A 26,181-nucleotide genomic window follows, 5' to 3' on the forward strand; every position below is an offset into this window, starting at 1 on the left:
TTGACCTTGTATCACCACAGTTTTGTTAGTCTTGGAAAAAACACTAAAAACAACCTTTTTACCTTTATATTGCAGGTAGGCTAAAGTAGAGCTATTGTATGATGCCCCCTGCATACTGTATAGAGTATAGATTTCTGGACTCTTTTAGCTAGAAATGGTAGAATCGTTCATCATAAGGAGGGCATTTTGTAAATCATTTCTGTTCTCTCAGGCATGGCACACAGCATTTTCTGGAACACAGTACATGACAGACAATTTGAACATACATTTTGCATTAAAACTGAAATCAATAGGATCCATTTTCATGTCGTATTCTACCCATGTATTGGCATAAGGACAATCATAGATAATTTTGAGTCAAACGTGACTTCAGTAGGTCTTTGTATTCTTTTTCCTTTACTATACTTCCTATCATTTGGTATGATTGACGAGTTACATATGTTTTATTGTTTTCATAACAACAATATTTTCTGTAAACAAACAATACCAACAGAAGGATTCCTACTAATGTCTTATAAAACAAATGAAACAAATTCAAAATAACATGAAATACTGAAATTTATATTTGTCCATATATTACTAATGATATTCACAATTATCTTTTAAAATTAAATTTGACATTCAAAACTTAAATGAGATAACATGAGATAAATATTAAAATGACCCATTGGTGTGCCATCTTTGTTCCTTCTACAGACAATACGGTAAAACTTATGTAACACTTCTATAAAATCCCCCTGTGAACAAAACAAATGGAATTGATTGTTGCTGTGGATGAGATTTTGATACATTTTTTCTTGCATTAGTGTCTCATATAAAGTGCGGAGGTGCAGTATTCGATAGTAATAGGACTTGGAGTACAGCAGCAAATTTCATCAGCAGTGGAACTCATTGGAGGCAGTCACAGAACCAAGATCTGCCAACAACTTAATGGAGCTTTTATTGCTGCATTTTTGCCAAAATATCTTTAGAATTGTGCAGACAAATTCCTTGCTGCATACTGAAATGAAAAAAAATAAATAATTAAATAAATAAATAATCACCTAACATAAAATAGTGTGTGTGTGTATAAATAGTCTAGTTTAAAAAGGAAATCACATCGTCAAGATATAATAGCTTATGCGTTTTCCTGAATATTAATTGCATCCAGCATTTAAATAGTCCTGGGAGCCATAAAGTACAGTGTATGCTGAGAATGAAGCAGGGGCAGGGATAACACAGTCACCAGCACAAATGGCAGTTAATGAGTTAAGCAGTAGGCAGTGCTGTGGGCCTTTGAATATAGTGCAGCTGAGTGGAGCTGCAGCAAGGAGAGATCTGGATAGAGATGTTAACTAAGGGAGATCAGGGAGCCTTACAGTACTGCTAGAGCACAACACTGACTACTATCTTGACAGGTTGGGAGAGACCTCCAGTCTCATCAGCTGCCTCCAGGAGGTCTTCAGGTGAGGTGGGATCCCCCTCTTCAGCACCGCTAGAATGGACAGCTATTCTCTGGATTCCGAACCTGGGGATTTCTAGGAGAGGTTTCTGCAGACTTGCTGCTTTCACATCCTCTGAGCTTCGACTTCTTCTGAAGCTCAAACTGCTGAAGCTGCTGCACAATCCTGCTCTCACCCTGAACAAGACATGAAGGAGCCAGGCTGTGGACAGCTTATGCCATTCACCTCTAATATCATGCAGCAATTTACAGGCTAAAGGTCCGGGATGCCTTTGGAGAAAGGAGACAGAAACTGCTAGCTGAGTAGCTGACTGTGGAGTTGGATAGCAAAACCTGACAGGTAAGGGGGGCAGGCATTGGTAATGTGCTTCTAATCCTAAAAACCATGGTGTCCAAATGTGGAAGCTTAACATAAGAAAGCCAGACAAGAACTCTGCCTGGGCAAACTTTACAACCCATCTGATGTATAGCTAGGCTATAGCTCAGTGATCCCCAGTGTTTTAAGGACAGATGGTAGAATCAATGTATGGGTCAGTCCAGAGGAAAATATGTCAATATGTGCTCTCTATAGGATGGGAGAATTGAGCGCCCAGATGTGTAATGTGCAGCCTGTTTGTCAAGATTTGATGAACTCTAAGTCTACAGTGTTGTGATGGGTGAAATGTTTCTATGTATCTACCTCTTCAGTCATACAGCTGTGTTCTATTCATATCTTGTAGATCTGAAGGGTAACAGTCTCGGGTGTTCCATACCTGTGTTCTGAATTTTAAGCTTCTACAGGGTTTATCACTTACTTAGTGACGAGCGGCAGTGGCCATATTCGAATTTGCGATATTTCGCAAATATATTGACGATTATTTGTCCTATGTTCGCGAAATTCGCATATTCGCTATGTCCGTTCACTTTTTTCCATGCGAAAATTTACATGTGAAAAAAACCAAAACAAAAAAATGAATATTCGTCATTACGAATATATATCACTATATTCTATTTGCAATCAAAATTTGCATTACGAATATTCATGCTCAACACTATCACTTACATCTTATACCAGTGTTTCCCAACTGGTGTGTCTCCAGCTGAGGCAAAACTACAACTCCCAGCATGCCTGGACAGCCGAAGGCTGTCCGGGCATGCTGGGAGTTGTAGTTTTGCCACAGCTGGAGGCACCCTGGTTGGGTAACACTGTCTTATACAGTGCTCATACAACAGCTACCTAAAGAAGTGGAGCAAGCTATTCCATTATCCATGCTTTAAAGGTCATTGCACAAATGCTGCTGAAATATAGGGACTTTTAATAGAGTAGCTTGACATCTGTTACAGTAGTGAATAGGACGGAAATCGGTTTAAATGGTCGTAGATTTAGGCAGGCAAGTTTCATGCTAGTTAGCTTCATGGCCACTACAGCAGTGTCACAGAATGAGGCAGATGGTTGAACGACAGGTGAGCAGGGCAAGTACTGCGACCAGTTAAACCCTTACAACTCAGAGTTTGTCTTGTACCCTCCAGCACACATCAATGGGCAGATTGCTGCTTAATGCTCCACTGCTCTTCATAAATCTTTCCTCTCTGCTTCTAGCTGATCCTTGCAGAAAATGTAGTTTAAGCAAGGCTAGTTTTATATATTCCTGCAGCCCGAACATTTCACAATCCTTCTGCATTCATGGAACAGTAGTCTGATTTACCGTGATCATGGGAATGATCTGAACAACTAGGCAGCATTTCATTAGCACGTTGCATAGCGTACAGTGCATTTATTGTGCAGTCGTTTTTTTACTTTGCATAAATATTTAATAAAAGTATGGCTCCATTAGTTTGCATGAGTGTGACTGTATTAGATAAACTTTGCTTGTCCATAGAATGCACAAGGGAAGTTTAAAAATAGATTTTAATACAGCACCTACCATTGGTGAAGTCATAGCGACTCTATATTGCAAAGTTTACACAGTGCTGTGTTGTCTGTCAGCATAAGATCCTTCTGCCTTTGATGAAATGCTGAAATATAATGCTTCACCTATAGAAACTGTTCTTCAACTCCTCATTTTTAATTCTTTTTGTCTTCATGAGTAGACTTGATGGTGACATGTTCTGTGCTTTCAACTTTATGCCATTCAAGTCAATTTTTTTTCTTAGTTGACATCTCCTACACGAGTGGCAGTACTGGTGGCAATGAAAGGGTGGCCTTACCAAATTCCACAAATTTTAGCTGCAGCCCCGGTCAGACACTAAGTGGATTACTGGCATAATATGACAAGGATTAGGTGTGATATACCATAATATGACAGGATTTCGCTAGTGGTGCATGCTCATCAATAATGCCTGTCATTTGCAGACTTGCCTCCCTCATTATGTATGGAGGTAAGTCTATGCCGGCAGATCTAGTCTTTATCTGCTGCTGTATAAAATAATCCATGTCATACAGTACTACATAGTGCCTCTATTTACCATAATCTACCCATTTTCTCTCTATCTATCTATCTCATATCTATATATCTCATATCTATCAATCTATCTCATATCTATCTATCTATCTATCTATCTCATATCTATCTATCTATCTACCTATCTCATATCTATCTATCTCATATCTATCTATCTATCTATCTATCTATCTCATATCTATCTATCTATCCTTTCCATTCTATCTGTTTATCTATCTAGAAAGTTCATAAAAAGCAGCACATCCAGAATAGTGGAATGGGTGCAAGCCTATTGAACCTCGGTTGTCCGGTTCTTCCTAAATATGCAATGGATAAAGGCAGCACACCACGATGATGTAATCCAAAAACTGTGAATTTATTCCATGATGTAGAAAACAACGTTTCGGCGATCTCTCACCGCCATTTTCAAGCATATGCATGTTTATCTATCTATATATTTTTCTTATTTTATATATATATTATTATTATTTTTCTTTTTATATATATATATATATATATATATATATATATATATATATATATATATATCTATATATATATATATATATATATATATATCATTATTATTTTTATTTTTTTGTCTGTCTGTCTGTCTATCTATCTACCTGCCTACTATGGAAATAAATTATAAGAAGTAAAAAAAAGAAAAAAAAATCTATGACTGGAGAACAGAGTTGCTGAAAACCAGAACTAGTAGATATCTATCAATGTATATTGAAACATTTTATTTTTTAGGCAAGATTACTACTCCTGATCAATGTATATTGAAACATTTTATTTTTTAGGCAAGATTACTACTCCTGAAGGGTTACCGACATTTGTGATATTTTTCATTAGAAAATTAACGGAATGGATAGGAACATTAACATCACATATCAAACCCAAATAACGTAGTAACTGACAGCTGTCAAAATGTCATACTGATATAGCTTTTGTCTTCATTCATTACCATTCATCATTACTTCATCCCATGATAATACAACAGAGGAGCCCACACAATACAGCAGCTATTATGAGAGATCTGCCTAGTTTCAACCTGAACTGACTCTGAAAGCAGCACATTGGATCACTGGATGGACATCTGAAAAGGTGTTAGTGGATGTGAATTATTAATGGCACTGACCAATGGTTTTCGCACACATAGAATTGAATAGTATGCTTGGCACTGGGACTAAGAAGCTGGAGTCAGTTTGTAAAATATGCCATGATTTTTTGCTGATGGACACAAACAAAGTAAAATGTTATTTTACCATCTTAACCAATGCACCATATATTAGTCATTGGTAATAGCAGAATGCTAGTATTTTGTAATGTGGATACTGTAAAACAGGTTTTGTTCTAAACTAACTTTATATTATAGTGAAATTCATTGATTAATAAGAAATGTAACCCCTCAATAAAAACCTATATGCCTTTTAATGGTGGCCACAAAGGGTCCCTGGACTAGAGAGCCATATTTTTATAGCGCTCTAGATTAAGTGCTGCACAGTTGTCCTGTAGTATCTGGAGCAGGTGCTCTGCTATCTAATGACAGCTGACCTAAGGTAGGGCCTAAGAGGCTTCCTCACAATATAAGTTTTTTTTTTACATTCGACTTTTTCCAGCATTTTTTTCTGCCGTTTTTTCAAGTTTTCAAGGCTTCTGTAATGACTTTCAGAAACTTAATTAGGTTTTAAAAATGGATGCCTATACTGTGTCCAGGATCGGGGAGTTAATTGAAAGGTTATGTCCAGTGATACACTTAACCACCCTCAATCTCACAAAAGGGTATTGACAAATATCTTTGGCAAAAGAGGCTTGAGGGAAAACAAAAGCTTTTCGTACACTGGATGGTTATTTCTAGAATGTGAGGAGTGATGCAAAAATTGCAAAAAAGTTGGTCTGCAGTGGCGCTGCCTGGCTGCAGACGTCTGTGATGACTGGATACAGACCCGAGCCTCTCACTGCAGGAGCTAACGCATTTCTCCATGGAAAAGATACTATCTAATGTGACTGCAGCCCAACAGGAAGCGACATTGAAAAACAAAGGGGAGAAGCTTCTCCCCTTTGTTTTTCAATGTCGCTTCCTGTTAGGCTGCAGTCACATTAGATAGTATCTTTTCCATGGTGAAATGCGTTAGCTCCTGCAGTGAGAGGCTCGGGTCTGTATCCAGTCATCACAGACGTCTGCAGCCAGGCAGCGCCACTGCAGACCAACTTTTTTGCAATTTTTGCATCACTCCACAAGTTTATTGCCGATCTCTCATCGAGGACCCGGCTGGACCCTGCAGGCTGCAGCCAGAGACCATCTGACCCCATACGGAGGGGAGATATGCACATATCAAGCTATACCCCAGGTGAGTACCACTAATACTGGGGTTGCGGACCGGGATTATCCCACTGAATTACGCGAGGCGCTATCCTCTCCCTGTCTCTTTTATCTCTTTTCCACATAGAATGTGAGGACACCTTTAGGTTAAAAGAAGCCCCTGTCACATTTCAGTGGGCAATGGATGAAATTCTGATTTACCACCAGCAGCATATAGCAGCCTACTTAGAGGACATTGTCATCTAAAGCCTAGATTGAAAAGTCGTTTAAGTAAGGTTCAGTCTGGACTAGAACCCAGAGAAGCTGGGTTTACTGCCAACCCAGAAAAGTATGATATAAGATGAAACAAGCTAAATACCTAGGTTACTTTGTGAGAAGAGGGATGATTAAGTCTCAAGTTAATAAAGTAGAAGCAATACAAAACTGGCCATGTCCTCTTACAAAAAAACAGGTAAGAGCTTTCTTGGGCATTGTGGGTAGTGTTGAGCGGCATAGGCTACATTCGAATTCACAATATTTCGCGAATATATGGACGAATATTCGTCATATATTCGCTAAATTCGCATATTCGTAATATTCGCAAATGCGAAAATTTGCATAGAAAAAAATTCTCATATGAGAAAAATTATCATATGCGAAAATTAGCATATGCAAAAATTAGCATAAGCAAACATTCGCATATACGAAAATTAGCATATGCTAATTTTCGCAAATGCGAAAATACGTGCGCCAGTCTCACATAGTAGTATTAGAGCCTTCTTTACATCACACAAGCTGGAAGCAGAGAGGGGTGATCACTGTGATGTGTACTGTGAAAAAAAACAAAAACGAATATTCATAATTGCAAATATATAGTGCTATATTCGCGAATATTTGCAAATTCGCATTGCGAATATTCGCGAGCAACACTAATTGTGGGGTATTTCTAGCATTTTGTGTCTGACTTTGCCAGTGTTGCAGCCCTGTTGACTGACCTTACAAAAGGAAAAAGTCAATGATGATATAATGGTCCCCTTTGGCAAAAAAAGATATTCAATGAACTGAAAACTGTTTTGGTACAGCCAATGCTGAACCAGTGCAGTACCTGATTTTTCAAAAGGGTTAACAGATGTCTCAGGGGTTGGACTAGGGGCTGTTCTGTCTCAAGAAGTTAAGGGGGCTATCTGGCAGGTAGGGGGTTTAAAAGAATGCCCATTCTACCTTATAAAAAAAAAATGAACCTTTACTTACATCCAGCACTCCCCCGGTGCTTCCAGTGCCCCGCAACGTTCCCCTGGGGCGATCCTCTTTCTGTAAAAAAGCATGGCTTGGGCCTAGAGTGTCAGAAAGCCCTCATCCCATCAATGCTTGTGAGGGACATCACTCTGGGCCCAAGTGTCATGTTTTTTAAAAGGAAAAAGATCGCAGCCGGGGACCGGAGCAGTACAACAAAGGCATCACTGGAATGTTAATGGTAAATAAAGGTTTATTTTTTTATGTAATGTAAACAGGGCATTCTATTAAACCCCTCTCCCATCCTACTGGAAAACACCTTTAACAGGTATAGTAGAGTATCCAGTCATGTACCAGAGCAGAAAACTCAACTCTTGTGAAAAAACCTATTCAATTTTAGAGCAAGAGTGTCTCCCAAAACAGTGGACACTAGAATCTCTCAGGTATTACCTGCTAGGTAGAAAATGTACGCTTCTGACCATGCTCCATAAAAATAAAATAAAGGGAATAATGCTAGGATAACACATTGGTTCCTGGCATTACAGGACTTTATTGACGTAGCGGAACATAGACCAGGTAAATGTCATATTAATGGAGAAGTGGAGTAGGGATATGTAGGAAAGCAGCTGGTAAATTGGTGGATTGGAGGTTTGTATCACTGAGGCTTCTTATCTCTGTAACACTGGAATTTGGTTCCAGGTTTTTGGAGTGACTGAAGGTTCTGGCCATACTCCAGTTTGGTGGTGTGTTTCAGTCCTTGACCTAATCTCACAGGTGTGTGAACACTGCCAGAGAACAGAAGAAATGAGTTGGTCTACAGCTAAGATCAACTTGTCTAGGGTATGTTGGATAATGCTACACTGTACTAAAAAGATGGACTGTGGAACTGTACTGATAAACAGGATTACAGTGCAAGGTGACATCATTCATAATAGCTAAAACTCAGAACTCAGCCTCCCCCTTTCTATAGAATGACCACTGCACAGGTCACAGGATGTTCCTAGTAAACTATCCCATTCATGTCAATAGGCTCTCTGCCAGACTATTTTAATGTTTACGTCCATTGAACATGCTGTTAATGATATCTGTAAATGTTGATAAAACCGCTCAGGCAAGATGGCTTCCCCATAGTAACCCCTTCATGACCCAGCTAATTTTGGCCTTTATGACCCAATCCATTTTTTACAATCTGACATGTGTCTCTTTAAAGGGGTACTCCACCCCTGGCATCTTATCCCCTATCAAAAGGATAAGATGTTAGATCGCCACTGTCCCACTGCTGGGGACCCTGGGATTGCCGCTGCGGCACCCCATCATCATTACTGCACAGAGCGAGTTCGTTCTGTGCGTAATGACGGGAGATATTGGGGCCGGAGCATGGTGACGTCATGGCTCCGCCCCTCATGACATCGCGGCCCATCCCCTTAATGCAAGTCTATGGCAAGGGGCGTGATGACCGCCATGCCCCCTCCCATAGACTTGTATTGACGGGGGCGGGCCGTGACGTCACGAGGGGTGGAGCCGTGACGTAACGATGCTCCAGCCCCTGTATTGCCCGTCATTACGTGCAGAGCGAACTCGGTCTGCGCAGTAATGATACCCGCTATCATTACTGCGCAGACCGAGTTCGCTCTGCACGTAATGACGGGCAATACAGGGGCTGGAGCATCGTTACGTCACGGCTCCACCCCTCGTGACGTCACGGCCCGCCCCCGTCAATACAAGTCTATGGGAGGGGGCATAGTGTTGCTGCAGTAATCCCCAGGGTCCCCAGCAGCGGGACCCCGGCGATCTGACATCTTATCCCCTATCCTTTGGATAGGGGATAAGATGTCTAGGGGCGGAGTACCCCTTTAAGTGGTAATAACTTTGAACTGCTTTTACCTGGCAAAGTGATTCAGAGATTGTTTTTTCGAGACATATTGTACTTTATATTAGTGGTAAATTTTTGTTGATACATGAAGCGATTTTTGTGAAAAACTCTAAAATATTGTGAGAAATTGAAAAAGAGATATAGTCATGCCAAATAAATTTAGTTATTAATTCACATCCACAACATGTCTACTTTATGCTGGCATCATTTGTTAAACATTATTTTACTTATTTTTACGACTTTAGAAGGCTTATAATAATATGAAAATGTTTTCAAATTTTCTACGGAAGTTCAAAATCACATTTTTCGGTCCAAAAATGGGCTGGACAAAATTATTGGCACCCTTTCAAAATTGTGGATAAATAGGATTGTTTCAAGCATGTCATGCTCCTTTAATCTCACCTGGGGCAAGTAACAGGTGTGGGAAATATGAAAAGCACACCTAAAAGCAGATAAAAAGGAGAGAAGTTCACTTAGTCTTTGCATTGTGTGTCTGTGTGTGCCACACTAAGCATGGACAACAGAAAGAGGAGAAGAGAATTGTCTGAGGACTTGGGAACAAAAATTTTGGAAAAATATCAACAATCTCAAGGTTACAAGTCCATCTTCAGAAATCTAGACTTGCGTTTGTCCATAGTGCGCAACATTATCAAGAAGATTGCAACCCATGGCACTGTAACTAATCTCCCTCGGCATGGACGGAAGAGAAAAATTGATGAAAGGTGTCAATGCAGGATAGTCCGGATGGTGGATAAGCAGCCCCAAACAAGTTCCAAAGATATTCAAGTTGTCCTGCAGGCTCAGGGAGCATCAGTGTCAGCGCAAACTATCTGTCAACAATTAAATGAAATGAAACGCAATAGCAGGAGACCCAGGAGGACCCCACTGCTGAACCAGAGACATTAAAAAGCAAGACTACATTTTTCCAAAATGAACTTGAGCAAGCCAAAATCCTTCTAGGAAAACGTCTTGTGGACAGATGAGACCAAGATAGAGCTGTTTGGTAAAGCACATCATTCTGTTTACTGAAAACAAAAGGAGGCCTACAAAGAAAAGAACACAGTACCTACAGTGAAATATGGTGGAGGTTCAATGATGTTTTTGGGTTGTTTTTCTGCCTCTGGCACTGGGTGCCTTTAATGTGTGCAAGGCATCACAATCTGAGGATTAACATCAGATTTTGGGTCGCACTGTACAGCCCAGTGTCAGAAAGCTGGGTTTGTGTCCGAGATCTTGGTTCTTACAGCAATACAATGATCCCCAACATACGTCAAAAAGCACCCCAAAATGGATGGCAACAAAGCGATGGAGAGTTCTGAAGTGGCCAGCAATGAGTCCAGATCTAAATCCCATTGAACACCTGTGGAAAGATCTTAAAATTGCTGTTGGGAAAAGGCACCCTTCCAATAAGAGAGATCTGGAGCAGTTTGCAAAGGAAGAGTTGTACAACATTCCGGCTGAGAGGTGTAAGAAGCTTATTGATGGTTATGGGAAGCCACTGATTCCAGTTATTTTTTCCAAAGGGTGTGCAACCAAATATTAAGTTAAGGGTGCCAATAATTTTGTCCAGCCAATTTTTGGAGTTTGGAAATGATGTCCAATTAGCTTTTTTTCCTCCCTTTTTTTGGTTTAGTTCCAATACACACAAAGGGAATAAACATGTTTAGCAAAACATTTGTATGTGTGTATATATATAAGCAAAAAGAAAAATTGCCAGCACAACAACCCAATACACGGGTGCACACTGCTGTGGCAGATACAAACTATACAAAAAAGAGGATTGCAGCGGCACACATAGGTCAAAAAATGGAGGCTCTTAGCGCACTTTTTGATCAAAACGTGTCCCCCATCCACCACGGGGAGGTGGCCTCATTTAGGATGGGACCCTAGCACAAATTCTGAGCCTAACGCTCAGATACCAACTCACCTCTGCTGGGCATATAGCCTCTGACTGGGTGACATGCTGGATCCATATACAATTTAAAACACCACCTGTGAGAAAGGGGGAGGGGTGCACAGCTAAAGAGGGTGCCATTCCCCCTGAGTTGTAAATACAAGCAAAAAGAAAAATAGCCAGCACCACAGCCTAATACACGGGTGCACACTGCTGTGGCAGATACAAAGTATACAGAAAAGAGGATTGCAGCAGCACACATTGGTCAATGTAGGCTCTTAGCGCACTTTTACATATACGTATATATACTTGTAATATGTCAACAAAAGTTAGATTTTATTTCCATCATTTACACTTTCAAAATAACAGAAAACAAAAAAATGGCGTCTGCAAAAGTTTTGGTAGCCTGCAGAATTTATAACATGCACTGCCCCCTTTACAAAGCTGAGACCTGCCAGTGTCATGGATTGTTCTCAATCATCATCTGGGTAGACCAGGTGATGTCAATCTCAAAGGTTTTAAATGCCAAGACTCATCTGACCTTGCCCCAACAATCAGCACAATGGGTTCTTCTAAGCAGTTGTCTAGAAATCTGAAACTGAAAATAGTTGACGCTCACAAAGCTGGAGAAGGCTATAAGAAGATAGCAAAATGTTTTTAGATGTCAATATCCTCTGTTCGGAATGTAATTAAGAAATGGCAGTCATCAGGAACAGTGGAAGTTAAAGCAAGATCTGGAAGACCAAGAAAAACATCAGACAGAACAGCTTGCAGGATTGTGAGAAAAACAATTCAAAACCCACGTTTGACTGCAAAATCCCTCCAGAAAGATCTGACAGAGACTGGAGTTGTGGTACACTTTTCCACTATAAAGAGATACTTGTACAAATATGGGGGGACATTTATCAATGTTTGCTTATGTATTCCTTTGTTTAGTTATTTTTTTCTTACAATTGTTTTGCTTATGTGCGACTTATTTATCAACTGCTTTCAGCCTGTTGATAAATTTCTTTCACTTAAGCACTTTTACTTATTTTGCTTTGGTAGTGGCTTTTTCTGCTCCATGTCTGAGCTGGAGTAAATTTAGTAGGTTTTTTCATGCGATGCGACTTTTTAGCGACTTTCGCACTTAATAAATCTCTGATCACTGCAAGTCAAAAATTACTTTTTGCTTTGGTAAGCAAGATTTTTATTTTTTGCTTAGGACACTGAACATGCAAAAAGTTGCAGAAAAAAGAGCATAGTTGCACGTGCGACTTTTTTGCGACAAATTTAAGCAAAAAAAAAAAACCTACTAAATGCTTTGATAAATGTCCCCCATGTCTTCATGGAAGAGTCATCAGAAGAATACCTCTTCTATGTCCTCACCACAAAAATAAGCATTTGAATTTTGCATATGAACATATAGACAAGTCTGATGCTTTTTGGAAACAAGTTCTGTGGACCGATGAGGTTAAAATTGAACTTTTTGGCCAGAATGAGCAAAGGTATGTTTGGAGAAGAAGGGGAAGATAATTTAATGAAAAGAACCTCTGTCCAACTGTTAAGCATGGGCGGGGATCAATCATGCTTTGGGGTTGTATTGCAGCCAGTGGCACAGGGAACATCTCACGAGTAGAAGGAAAATTTGATTCAATAAAATTTCAGCAAATTTTGTATGCTAACTTGATGCCATCTGTGAAAAAGTTGAAGTTAAAGAGAGGATGGCTTCTACAAATGGATAATGATCCTAAACACACCTCCAATTCCACGGGGGATTACATCAAGAGGCGTAAACTGAAGGTTTTGCCATGGCCTTCACAATCTCCTGACCTCAACATAATTTAAAATCTATGGATAGACCTTAAAAGAGCAGTGTGTGACAGACAGCCCAGAAATCTCAAAGAACTGGAAGACTTTTAGGAAGAATGGGCAAAGATACCTCAAACAAGAATTGAAAGACTCTTGGCTGGCTACAAAAAGCATTTACAAGCTGCTATACTTGCCAAAGGGGGCAGTACAAGATATTAACTCTGCAGGGTGCCCAAACTTTTGCAGATGCCATAAAATGAGAAAATCAAAACACACTAGTAAAATCATGTTTTAGTTTCTATTCAGTAAACAAAATTTAGGTAATTTAATAAATCAAGTCAAATTTGAGACAAAAACAGTTATATTCTTCTATTTGCAATATTGTGCAGTATCTTTTTCTTCCAACTTGTCAAAATTGTCCTTGACTTTTTATTTTTTTTTAAATCATGTACAATGCCAATAAAATGTATTTATTACTTTCACCTTTGGGCTTTTTTGGTATGTTTTATTGTGTAACTGTATTGAATTTAAAATATTTTTTATGCCTTTTTGAGATTGATCAACTAAAGACTCGAAAGCCTACAAAGTTATTATAAAATAGGTATTACCAAAATAGGATTCAGTGGATATTGTAAAATATGTATTACCAAAATAAGATTTAGTGGTTATTGTAAAATAAGTATTACCTAAATAAGATTCAGTGGTTAGAGATGGTTGCTGTCCAAAACATTTCATCCTTTAAGTATAAGGGTGGAGGTGACTTGTATCAAACTTGCTGCAGTCTGCAAAAGAACTGTGATTTCAGTACAAATTGAATTTTTGAGGAATGGTTTAAGAACAGCACTATTCATGCTAAGTCTAAGGCACACTGTGTCAGCAATGTCCATTAGACGTCAGGAGGTGTGCTCAATGTATACTACTGATGTATAACTATAAGATATCACACTTAGTGGCATTCCTCATACATAGGGTACCATGTTGAAAATATGTATACATCACAATATATATTTTTTAAGGGATCCAGAAGGATGAAACAGTGTGATAGTCTGTCTTATTCAATCTAGCAAATCTTGACATATACGTCCCAATTGGAGGCCATTATTACACTCTTTGGCCTCCATTGGGTAAAGGGATCTGGTAAGTGCAAGCTGCCAGATCTCTGTGAATTGCAGTGTGAACCTAGCTTAAACATGGACACAGTTGGGCATTTCTGTTTGGGTTTGAAATTAGTCTTTCACTCCTTGTACCAATGCAATTAATCCAAAGCTGATGGATTTACAAACTAAGGTTCCACTTGCTGCCAAATATTTTTTTTTCTAAATACAGGTTTGAAGGACGTGGATATTTAAAGTTATTTAGCATTTTGTAATAGTGATGCATGTAAACCACTTTGTAGCGAACATATGTCTTTTTCTATAAATCAATGCCAAGAAAAACTCATTAAATTTGGTATTTAATGTTTATGTCCCAAAACACTTGAAAAATCCAGAGAGGATGAAATCATATCACCTCTTTACTGCTCACTAATGCCAGCATATTCTGTTACTATTTACATGAGTCATGTCCCAAAAAGGGGCTCATATTCTTACAACCCTGTCCCAGACCCATTAGGGCATAGCAAGCCAACTAAACTATGAGTAAGTTTTAGAGAGAGGAAGGAGACCCCCAGAAACATAAGGAAAGCATAAAAACTCTATGCATATATTTCCCATGGTAAAATCTGAACCCAGGACCCCAGGGCTGCAAAGCCAGCAATGAGCCACCATGCTTCTCTGCCTCAATAGACTTTTATTGGGATACCCAACATCAAAGACAGAATAACTCACTCTTCCTTAAACTGCTTTTTAACTTAAAGGGGTTCTCCAGTGCTTACACATCTTATCCCCTATCCAAAGGATAGGGGATAAGATGCCTAATCGCGGGAGTCCCGCCGCTGGGGACCCCCGGGATCATGCACGCGGCACCCCGTTTGTAATCAGTCCCCGGAGCGTGTTCGCTCCGGGTCTGATTACCGACGGCCACAAGGCCGGCGGCGTGTGTCGTCATGCTCCGCCCCTCAATGCAAGCCTACGGGAGGGGGCGTGACAGCAATTACACCCCCTCCCATAGGCTTGCATTGAGGGGCGGAGCGTGACATCACACGGGGGCGGAGGCGTGACGTCACACGCCGCTGGCCTTGTGGTCGTCGGTAATCAGACCCGGAGCGAACACACTCCGGGGACTGATTACAAACAGGGTGCCGCGTGAAAGATCCCGGGGGTCCCCAGTGGCGGGACTCCCGCAATCAGGCATCTTATCCCCTATCCTTTGGATAGGGGATAAGATGTGTAAGCACCAGAGAACCCCTTTAAATAGCAGGTTAACATACAATGTTTTTTGCTCCATTCATGACCTACAATATTTTAGTCCAACAATGATCCCCTACATAAAAGTGTCCCAGCACAATAATTCCTATTAGAACATATGGCATATTTTATACCTGTTTGAGATCCCCCTTCAATGAGCCTGCAAGAGAACCTCCCCTCTGACATGATGTACATGGCATCTACCACAAGTCCTTCAAATGTTGACAAGAGCAAAGTCCTTAAAGTTTGCAGAACAGAGAGGAAATCCAGTTTTTTGCAATTATGTTTCTCTCTCTATCTACTCAAATTATGTTTCAGCATCATGATTACAAATATGGGATAGTTAAATTAAAGGGGTATTCCAGAATTTTCATTTGACTATGCTACAGGGGCTGTAAAGTTAGTGTAGTTCATAATATAGTGTTTGTACCTGTGTGTGACGGTTTTCTCACAATTCTTATGTGATTTTCACTCCAATATTTATTTTTAACAGCAAACAAAATGACTGTTGTCTCAGGTTGCAATGCGGCCGAGACCTGACTCACTAGTCAGCTGATGACAGGGAGCTTGTCTGCTTCAATGGGTGGGAGAGAGAGCAATCTGCAACTAATGCAACAACTGTAGGCACCCTGATTGAAAACCACAGGTCTTTTGAATGGATGCAGCTCATTTATGTTTCAATGGCTGATGTGTGGGAGGGAGGAAAATGGAATTGTGGGATTTGTAGTCGAAAAAAGAAAAGTCAAACAGGAAATGCCAGTTCACAAAAGGCTAGCCACAGTATTATGGTAATCTCACACCGTAGCCATTTAGCCCCAAGACAAGCACAGATCCTTCCTAAGCATGTTCTTTACTGTCTGGCAGGTACGTACTAAAATCACCTAATGGTGGCTAACCCCTTTAACCCTCACCCACCCCCATTTGTGAGGGTCGGGTTTTTGTCTAAAGTCCCATTCAAGACTATGGGACTTCTGGTACCTTACTCATCTCGTCTCCTCGCGAGTGTGTCAGTCCAACTTTCAAGCTACACCCCTCCCACAAGCTACACCCCATCTATTTTTAGCCCTTTTTTTTCTGGCTTAAGGCTCTTCATCACAGTTCAGAGATCATGGCTGTAGATATTTATTTGAAACTTGGTACATATGTTACTTATATGTCAACCAAAAATATATTACAATTAAATCAACCCTAACCTATCCCCTTTGCGAGGGTGTGGTTTTTTGTCTGAAGATCCATGCAATGGGTCTAAAGGACTTCCAGGATATCTTCTTATCACATTACTCTGAGACTGCAGAGACTGCCCTGAGCTTTTAAACATCCTATTGACTGTCCAGAAATATATGAGGTTAGGACATGAGGATTATATCAAGTCCTCCGCTCGATCCCCCTTACCATTGCTCTAGTGCTCCAACCAGGGAGGTGGCGTCCCTCTCCACGTGCAGCAGACAGACAATAGATGAGGTCCGGCACAATAGTAGCAGATAAAATCCGGTGCTTTATTCAATATGCAGAATAGCAAATAGTACAGGAGACAGTCGCCTACGCGTTTCGGACTGTTGAGCCCTTAGTCATGGCATAAGAACATAGTGTGATAATGGACTTATATACACAGATATCTAGTCACATGATCATTAACACAAACAAAGAATCAGGATAAGTATAAAAAGCAGCATGGATCCAGACATACAATCCACCTGTTACATATAAATACCTGGTTACAAAAAAGATATGAAGCATATATATATTTATAAACACACAGGGTTATGTACAGGGAAAATCTCCAGCCCTTTCTCAATGATTTAAATTCAATTTTCCATACATATTAATAACACATTACCATATTATATATTTTATATAAGTAAGGAAAAAAAATATATATATATGGAGGTATAGGAAAATATAGGGAAATCGGAGAAAGAACCGTGGGGATAATATGGCAATGGTAAACATTAATAAGTAAGTATGAGATCCTGACGTAAATTGAGTCTGTTGGGCTCCCTAGTCCCCAACATGAACATCCAATAGGACTCACGATTTAATAATAATCTTCTCATGTTGCCTCCTCTAACAGGTCTTTTAACTCTTTCAATTCCCATAACCCGCAGGGAATCCACTGTCACGATGCCGGCTGGCAGGTAGTGGACCCTCTGTGCCAGAGAGGGATTGGCGTGGACCGTGCTAGTGGACCGGTTCTAAGCCACTACTGGTTTTCACCAGAGCCCGCCGCAAAGCGGGATGGTCTTGCTGCGGCGGTAGTGACCAGGTCGTATCCACTAGCAACGGCTCACCTCTCTGGCTGCTGAAGATAGGCGCGGTACAAGGGAGTAGGCAGAAGCAAGGTCGGACGTAGCAGAAGGTCGGGGCAGGCAGCAAGGATCGTAGTCAGGGGCAACGGCAGAAGGTCTGGAAACACAGGCAAGGAACACACAAGGAACGCTTTCACTGGCACTAAGGCAACAAGATCCGGCAAGGGAGTGCAAGGGAAGTGAGGTAATATAGGGAAGTGCACAGGTGAAAACCCTAATTGGAACCACTGCGCCAATCAGCGGCGCAGTGGCCCTTTAAATCGCAGAGACCCGGCGCGCGCGCGCCCTAGGGAGCGGGGCCGCGCGCGCCGGGACAGAACAGACGGGGAGCGAGTCAGGTAGGGGAGCCGGGGTGCGCATCGCGAGTGGGCGCTACCCGCATCGCGAATCGCATCCCGGCTGGCAGCGGGATCGCAGCGCCCCGGGTCAGAGGACGTGACCGGAGCGCTGCAGCGGAGGGAGTGAAGCGAGCGCTCCGGGGAGGAGCGGGGACCCGGAGCGCTCGGCGTAACAGTACCCCCCCCCTTGGGTCTCCCCCTCTTCTTGGAGCCTGAGAACCTGAGGAGCAGACTTTTGTCAAGGATGTTGTCCTCAGGTTCCCAGGATCTCTCTTCAGGACCACAACCCTCCCAGTCTACTAAAAAAAAATTTTTCCCTCTGACCTTTTTGGCAGCCAAAATTTCCTTGACCGAGAAGACGTCCGAGGAGCCGGAAACAGGAGTGGGAGGAACAGATTTGGGAGAAAAACGGTTGAGGATGAGTGGTTTGAGAAGAGAGACGTGAAAGGCATTAGGGATACGAAGAGAAGGAGGAAGAAGAAGTTTATAAGAGACAGGATTAATTTGACACAAAATTTTGAAAGGACCAAGATAGCGTGGTCCCAACTTGTAGCTAGGGACACGGAAGCGGACATATTTAGCGGAGAGCCATACCTTGTCTCCAGGGGAAAAAACGGGGGGAGCTCTTCTTTTCTTATCCGCGAACCTCTTCATACGTGAAGAAGCCTGTAAGAGAGAATTTTGGGTCTCTCTCCATATAATGGAAAGGTCACGAGAAATTTCATCCACAGCGGGCAGACCAGAGGGCAAGGGGGTAGGGAGGGGGGGAAGAGGGTGACGGCCGTACACCACGAAAAATGGGGATTTGGAGGAAGATTCAGAGACCCTGAAGTTATACGAGAATTCGGCCCATGGAAGGAGATCTGCCCAGTCATCCTGGCGGGAGGAAACAAAATGTCGCAAATAATCACCCAGGATCTGGTTAATTCTTTCTACTTGTCCATTGGACTGGGGATGATATGCAGAGGAAAAATTTAATTTAATCTTGAGTTGTTTACAGAGAGCCCTCCAGAATTTAGACACGAATTGGACCCCTCTATCCGAGACAATCTGCGTAGGCAACCCGTGAAGACGAAAAATGTGTACAAAAAATTGTTTAGCCAACTGAGGCGCAGAAGGAAGACCAGGAAGAGGGATGAAATGTGCCATTTTGGAGAATCGATCAACGACCACCCAAATAACGGTGTTGCCACGGGAAGGGGGTAAATCAGTAATAAAATCCATACCAATCAGAGACCAAGGCTGTTCGGGGACAGGCAGAGGATGAAGAAAACCAGCGGGCTTCTGGCGAGGAGTCTTATCCCGGGCACAGATAGTGCAGGCTCGCACAAAGTCCCCAACATCCGTCTCCAGAGTCGGCCACCAATAGAAGCGGGAGATGAGTTGCACAGATTTCTTGATGCCCGCATGACCTGCGAGATGGGAGGAGTGACCCCATTTGAGGATTCCGAGGCGTTGGCGTGGAGAAACAAAGGTCTTTCCTGGAGGAGTCTGCCTGATGGAGGCAGGAGAAGTGGAGATCAGGCAGTCAGGTGGAATGATGTGTTGCGGAGGGAGATCAACTTCTGAGGCATCCGAGGAACGAGAGAGAGCATCGGCCCTAATGTTCTTATCGGCAGGACGAAAGTGAATCTCAAAATTAAATCGGGCAAAGAACAGAGACCACCGGGCCTGGCGAGGATTCAGCCGTTGGGCAGACTGGAGGTAGGAGAGGTTCTTGTGGTCGGTGTAGATAATAACAGGAAATCTTGATCCCTCCAGCAGATGCCTCCATTCCTCAAGTGCTAATTTAATGGCTAGAAGCTCTCGATCCCCGATGGAGTAGTTCCTCTCCGCTGGAGAGAAGGTCCTAGAGAAAAAACCACAAGTGACAGCATGCCCGGAAGAATTTTTTTGTAGAAGAACAGCTCCAGCTCCCACTGAGGAGGCATCAACCTCCAATAGGAAGGGTTTGGAAGGGTCAGGTCTGGAGAGCACGGGAGCCGAAGAAAAGGCAGACTTGAGTCGTTTAAAGGAGTCTTCTGCTTGAGGAGGCCAGGACTTGGGATCAGCATTTTTTTTGGTTAAAGCCACGATAGGAGCCACAATGGTAGAAAAATGTGGAATAAATTGCCTGTAATAATTGGCGAACCCCAAAAAGCGTTGGATAGCACGGAGTCCGGAGGGGCGTGGCCAATCTAAGACGGCAGAGAGTTTGTCTGGATCCATCTGTAGTCCCTGGCCAGAGACCAAATATCCTAGAAAAGGAAGAGATTGGCATTCAAACAGACATTTCTCAATTTTGGCATAGAGTTGGTTGTCACGAAGTCTCTGAAGAACCATACGGACATGCTGGCGGTGTTCTTCTAGATTGGCAGAAAAAATTAGGATATCGTCCAGATATACAACAACACAGGAGTATAACAGATCACGAAAAATTTCATTGACAAAGTCTTGGAAGACGGCAGGGGCATTGCACAGTCCAAAGGGCATGACCAGATACTCAAAGTGTCCATCTCTGGTGTTAAATGCCGTTTTCCACTCGTCCCCCTCTCTGATGCGGATGAGGTTATAGGCGCCTCTTAAGTCCAATTTAGTGAAGATGTGGGCACCTTGGAGGCGATCAAAGAGTTCAGAGATGAGGGGTAAGGGGTAGCGGTTCTTAACCGTGATTTTATTAAGACCGCGGTAGTCAATGCAAGGACGTAGGGAGCCATCTTTTTTGGACACAAAGAAAAATCCGGCTCCGGCAGGAGAGGAGGATTTACGGATAAAGCCCTTTTTTAGATTCTCCTGGACGTATTCGGACATGGCAAGAGTCTCTGGGGCAGAGAGAGGATAAATTCTGCCCCGGGGTGGAGTAGTACCCGGGAGGAGGTCGATAGGGCAATCATAAGGCCTGTGAGGAGGTAGAGTCTCAGCTTGTTTTTTGCAGAAAACATCCGCGAAGTCCATATAGGCCTTAGGGAGACCGGTTACTGGAGGAACCACAGAGTTACGGCAAGGGTTACTGGGAACCGGTTTTAGACAGTTCTTGGAACAAGAGGACCCCCAACTCTTGATCTCCCCAGTGGACCAATCCAGGGTTGGGGAATGAAGTTGAAGCCAGGGAAGTCCAAGGAGAATCTCCGAGGTGCAATTGGGGAGGACCAAAAGTTCAATCCTCTCATGATGAGATCCGATGCTCATAAGAAGGGGCTCCGTGCGGAAACGTATGGTACAGTCCAATCTTTCATTATTTACACAATTGATGTAGAGGGGTCTGGCGAGACTGGTCACCGGGATGTTGAACCTGTTGACGAGAGAGGCCAAAATAAAATTTCCTGCAGATCCAGAGTCCAAGAAGGCCACTGTAGAGAAGGAGAAGGCAGAGGCAGACATCCGCACAGGCACAGTAAGACGTGGAGAAGCAGAGTAGACATCAAGGACTGTCTCACCTTTGTGCGGAGTCAGCGTACGTCTTTCCAGGCGGGGAGGACGGATAGGACAATCCCTCAGGAAGTGTTCGGTACTAGCACAGTACAGGCAGAGGTTCTCCATACGGCGTCGTGTCCTCTCTTGAGGTGTCAGGCGAGACCGGTCGACCTGCATAGCCTCCACGGCGGGAGGCACAGGAACAGATTGCAGGGGACCAGAGGAGAGAGGAGCCGAGGAGACGAAACGCCTCGTGCGAACAGAGTCCATATCTTGGCGGAGTTCCTGACGCCTTTCAGAAAAACGCATGTCAATGCGAGTGGCTAGGTGAATAAGTTCATGTAGATTAGCAGGAATTTCTCGTGCGGCCAGAACATCTTTAATGTTGCTGGATAGGCCTTTTTTGAAGGTCGCGCAGAGGGCCTCATTATTCCAGGACAATTCTGAAGCAAGTGTACGGAATTGTACGGCATACTCGCCAACGGAAGAATTACCCTGGACCAGGTTCAACAGGGCAGTCTCAGCAGAAGAGGCTCGGGCAGGTTCCTCAAAGACACTTCGGATTTCCGAGAAGAAGGAGTGTACAGAGGCAGTGACGGGGTCATTGCGGTCCCAGAGCGGTGTGGCCCATGACAGGGCTTTTCCGGACAGAAGACTGACTACGAAAGCCACCTTAGACCTTTCAGTGGGAAACAGGTCCGACATCATCTCCAGATGCAGGGAACATTGGGAAAGAAAGCCACGGCAAAACTTAGAGTCCCCATCAAATTTATCCGGCAAGGATAAGCGTATCCCAGGAGCGGCCACTCGCTGCGGAGGAGGTGCAGGAGCTGGCGGAGGAGATGACTGCTGAAGCTGTGGTAGCAACTGTTGTAGCATAACGGTCAGTTGAGACAGCTGTTGGCCTTGTTGCGCTATCTGTTGTGACTGCTGGGCGACCACCGTGGTGAGGTCAGCGACAACTGGCAGAGGAACTTCAGCGGGATCCATGGCCGGATCTACTGTCACGATGCCGGCTGGCAGGTAGTGGACCCTCTGTGCCAGAGAGGGATTGGCGTGGACCGTGCTAGTGGACCGGTTCTAAGCCACTACTGGTTTTCACCAGAGCCCGCCGCAAAGCGGGATGGTCTTGCTGCGGCGGTAGTGACCAGGTCGTATCCACTAGCAACGGCTCACCTCTCTGGCTGCTGAAGATAGGCGCGGTACAAGGGAGTAGGCAGAAGCAAGGTCGGACGTAGCAGAAGGTCGGGGCAGGCAGCAAGGATCGTAGTCAGGGGCAACGGCAGAAGGTCTGGAAACACAGGCAAGGAACACACAAGGAACGCTTTCACTGGCACTAAGGCAACAAGATCCGGCAAGGGAGTGCAAGGGAAGTGAGGTAATATAGGGAAGTGCACAGGTGAAAACCCTAATTGGAACCACTGCGCCAATCAGCGGCGCAGTGGCCCTTTAAATCGCAGAGACCCGGCGCGCGCGCGCCCTAGGGAGCGGGGCCGCGCGCGCCGGGACAGAACAGACGGGGAGCGAGTCAGGTAGGGGAGCCGGGGTGCGCATCGCGAGCGGGCGCTACCCGCATCGCGAATCGCATCCCGGCTGGCAGCGGGATCGCAGCGCCCCGGGTCAGAGGACGTGACCGGAGCGCTGCAGCGGAGGGAGTGAAGCGAGCGCTCCGGGGAGGAGCGGGGACCCGGAGCGCTCGGCGTAACATCCACATTCCCTTTATGGGTATTTTTAAAGTGCCTGGACAAAGCTGAGATATTAAATGAAAGTGCATTTCTAGCATCAGACATATGCCTACGTATCCTAGTTTTTAATGTATTGCTAGTGCACCCAACATATTGGCAAAATAAATAATATTTTTAGAATTCCAATTAATATAATCCTTCATTTGATAGATTTTATTATTATGGTAAGAATGGAAATGTTTGTCCACATGCATACATTTGCATGTGACACAAATATTGTGGCCACATTTCCAATTGCCAATATGTCGTAGCCATCCACCTTCTCCATTTCCCTTATTTCGGATGGAACTGTTGTACATGCTTGGAGAAAGGATAGTCCCCAAAGAAGGTCCCCTTCTGGATACCATTCTGACATTGTTTTGTAGCAAGTCACAGAACGTATGGTCCTGTTCCAATATAGGCAGATATCTCCTAATAATCTGTCCTATCTTGTGATACTGTTTACTGTATTGTGTAATAAAATATGGAGCCAAATCATTATTCTGTGCTTTATTGTTTCCATATGGCTTTTGTGATATAAGTGTACATCTGTCCAGAGCAGCTGCCTTGTCTCTAGCTTTACTCAGAACAGAGGCACTATATCCCCTCTCTTGTAGCCTTTCAAAAAGTGAATCCGATTCTTTCAAAAAAGTACTCTCTTCGGAACAATTACGTTTAAGTCAACACCATTCCCCAAAGGGGATATTATTCACAACATGTGATGGGTGGCACGAACTAGCTTGTAATATAGAATTCCCCGCATTCTCCTTCCTGTATGGAGCCACCACAATGTTGTTGTTCCTGGTGGATAGGCACACATCCAGGAAGGAAATGCTATTGTGCGAATAAGTGGACGTAAACGAGAGATTGAGACTGTTGCAATTTATATATTTCATTAATTCTGCAAATTCCCTCTCTGTCCCTTTCCAGATGAGGAGGAGATCATCTATATACCTCCCCATTCACTTAATGTGTGATTGGAATGGGTTGGCATCTGAAAAGATGATCTCCTCCTCCCACTGGCTCATATAGATATTTGCAAATGATGGGGAATATTTAGCCCCCATCGATGCTCCCCTGGTTTGAAGGAAAAAATGGCCATTAAACATAAAAAAATTGTTTTTTTAACAAACATTCTGTGGCCATTAAAATAAACTCCTTCAAACCAGGGGAGTAAGTGCTGTAGAAATCCATATGTTTGGCCAGTGCACGTAGGCCCTCCTCCCAGGGAATGGAAGGGTATAGCGATGCTACATCACAGGTAGCCCATGCGTATGTATCATCCCATTGGACGTGCTCCATAATATTCAAAACATGTTTGGTGTCTCGGATGTAACTCGGGGTCACCCTAGTCAAAGGTTGCAGGTAGCTGTCAACCCAGTCTCCCAGTCTCTCCCCAAGCGATCCAATGCCCGCCACAATAGGGCGGAGGGGAGGTGGAAAAAAACCCTTATGGACCTTGGGGAGAGAGTGGAAGACCGGGGTGACAGGGTCCCGCACCATGAGAAATTCTTTCGTCTTATTGTCAATAACACCCATACTCACTCCCTCCTCCAGTAACCTATTGAGTGCTGTCTGGCATCCTTTAGTAGGGTCACCTGATAACTTTCTATAGGTGGTGTGATCGTGAAGCATGTCCATATTAAGTTTTTCATACAAGCCTGCATCCAAAATCACGATCGCACCACCTTTATCAGAATTGCGGATGATATTGTTGTTACTTATATGATATTGTTGTTACTTTTGAGTTCTTGTATTGCCGCAATCTCGCTTTTGGACAGGTTAGAGCCTGCGGAGCTTTTTGTCTTTTCTACGTTCTCATGTAATTTAACTAAGTCACGCTCCACACGCTCTTGAAATCTGTCCAAAAAGGAGGACGGGAAGCTATGGGATAAAAATCCTTATTAGTTTTATTGACAGCTTGTCCCTCATCACAAATATCAGATGACTCCCTTTTCAATGCTTTCAATGTAAATATATTTCTTTGATCACAAAAATCAGTATACACATTTGCATGGTCCTGCATACTATTAACTGGATCCCCCCCACTCGACACACTAACCCCAACGTCTCTTACTGGAACAAAGGGCATTGATGAAAAATGTTTGCGTAATGTAAGTTTTCTTGCCCATCTGTTAATGTCCAGGATAGTATTGAAGAGATTAAAGTCACAGGTAGGGACATAATTAAGTTCCTTACTAAGGGCTAGTGCTTGATGTGCGAATATAACAGATGCAGACAAATTCAACACATTAGCACTGACCCTGTGTTTATGTTTGCGGTTGCGTTTATAATGGTGTTTCTTTTTATCCTCATCTGATCTTCTCAGGATAGATCTAGGTGTATTATAATCCTTACCAGGAGTCTTGTTTAGAGTCCAAGTATAAACTTCATCTTTTTGATAATCTGTAACATCCCGATTATATTTTCCTTTTTTCATATCCATGATGGACTTTTCTATCTCCGCAACTTTCGCAGTGATTTTATCCTCCAGCATTTTATAATTTTCATTATTCTTGTGTAGATCCAATTTAATTTGCAGATCTTTCATCTCCATCTCTATGTTCTTTAACTCCAACTCCTCCTCCTCCATAATATACAAAATTAATTTCTGTGAACATTCCGATAGGGCTGTATACCACTTGGTCTCAAATTGCTGGGAATAAACTTTAGAAGGTTTCTTTTTTTTTTTTTTTTTTTTTTTATTCAGAGACCACGAGGTATCATTAGCTTTTTGTGGTATGTATTTAATGTCTGAAATCCCACCAGGTCTTAAGTTATTTTGTTTGGAGGGTTTCCAATTGCCGCATAAGTAAAATCAAATCCTGTGGTGCAGTGGGGGTTCCGCCCATGATATTAGAGCTTTGTCCAGGCACTTTAAAAATACCCATAATGGGAATGTGGATTCCCTGTGGGTTATGGGAATTGAAAGAGTTAAAAGACCTGTTAGAGGAGGCAACTTGAGAAGATTATTATTAAATCGTGAGTCCTATTGGATTTTCATGTTGGGGACTAGGGAGCCCAACAGACTCAATTTACGTCAGGATCTCATACTTACTTATTAATGTTTACCATTGCCATATTATCCCCACGGTTCTTTCTCCGATTTCCCTAT

The 26,181-nt window shown here is 42.8% G+C and overlaps 1 protein-coding gene across 2 annotated transcripts in view; it reads left to right on the plus strand.

The window, feature by feature from the left end:
* The first annotated feature begins 1,201 nt into the window (after positions 1 to 1,201).
* WSCD2 (WSC domain containing 2) overlaps positions 1,202 to 26,181 on the plus strand; it is a 448,279-nt gene continuing 423,299 nt past the window's right edge. For both annotated transcript variants that reach the window (XM_056536750.1, XM_056536758.1), the window contains exon 1: positions 1,202 to 1,781. The gene's annotated coding sequence lies outside the window, so the exon portion shown is untranslated. The remainder of the gene's footprint in view (positions 1,782 to 26,181) is intronic.

Source organism: Hyla sarda, chromosome 1 (assembly GCF_029499605.1).
Source record: "Hyla sarda isolate aHylSar1 chromosome 1, aHylSar1.hap1, whole genome shotgun sequence".
Classification (NCBI taxonomy): domain Eukaryota; kingdom Metazoa; phylum Chordata; class Amphibia; order Anura; family Hylidae; genus Hyla; species Hyla sarda.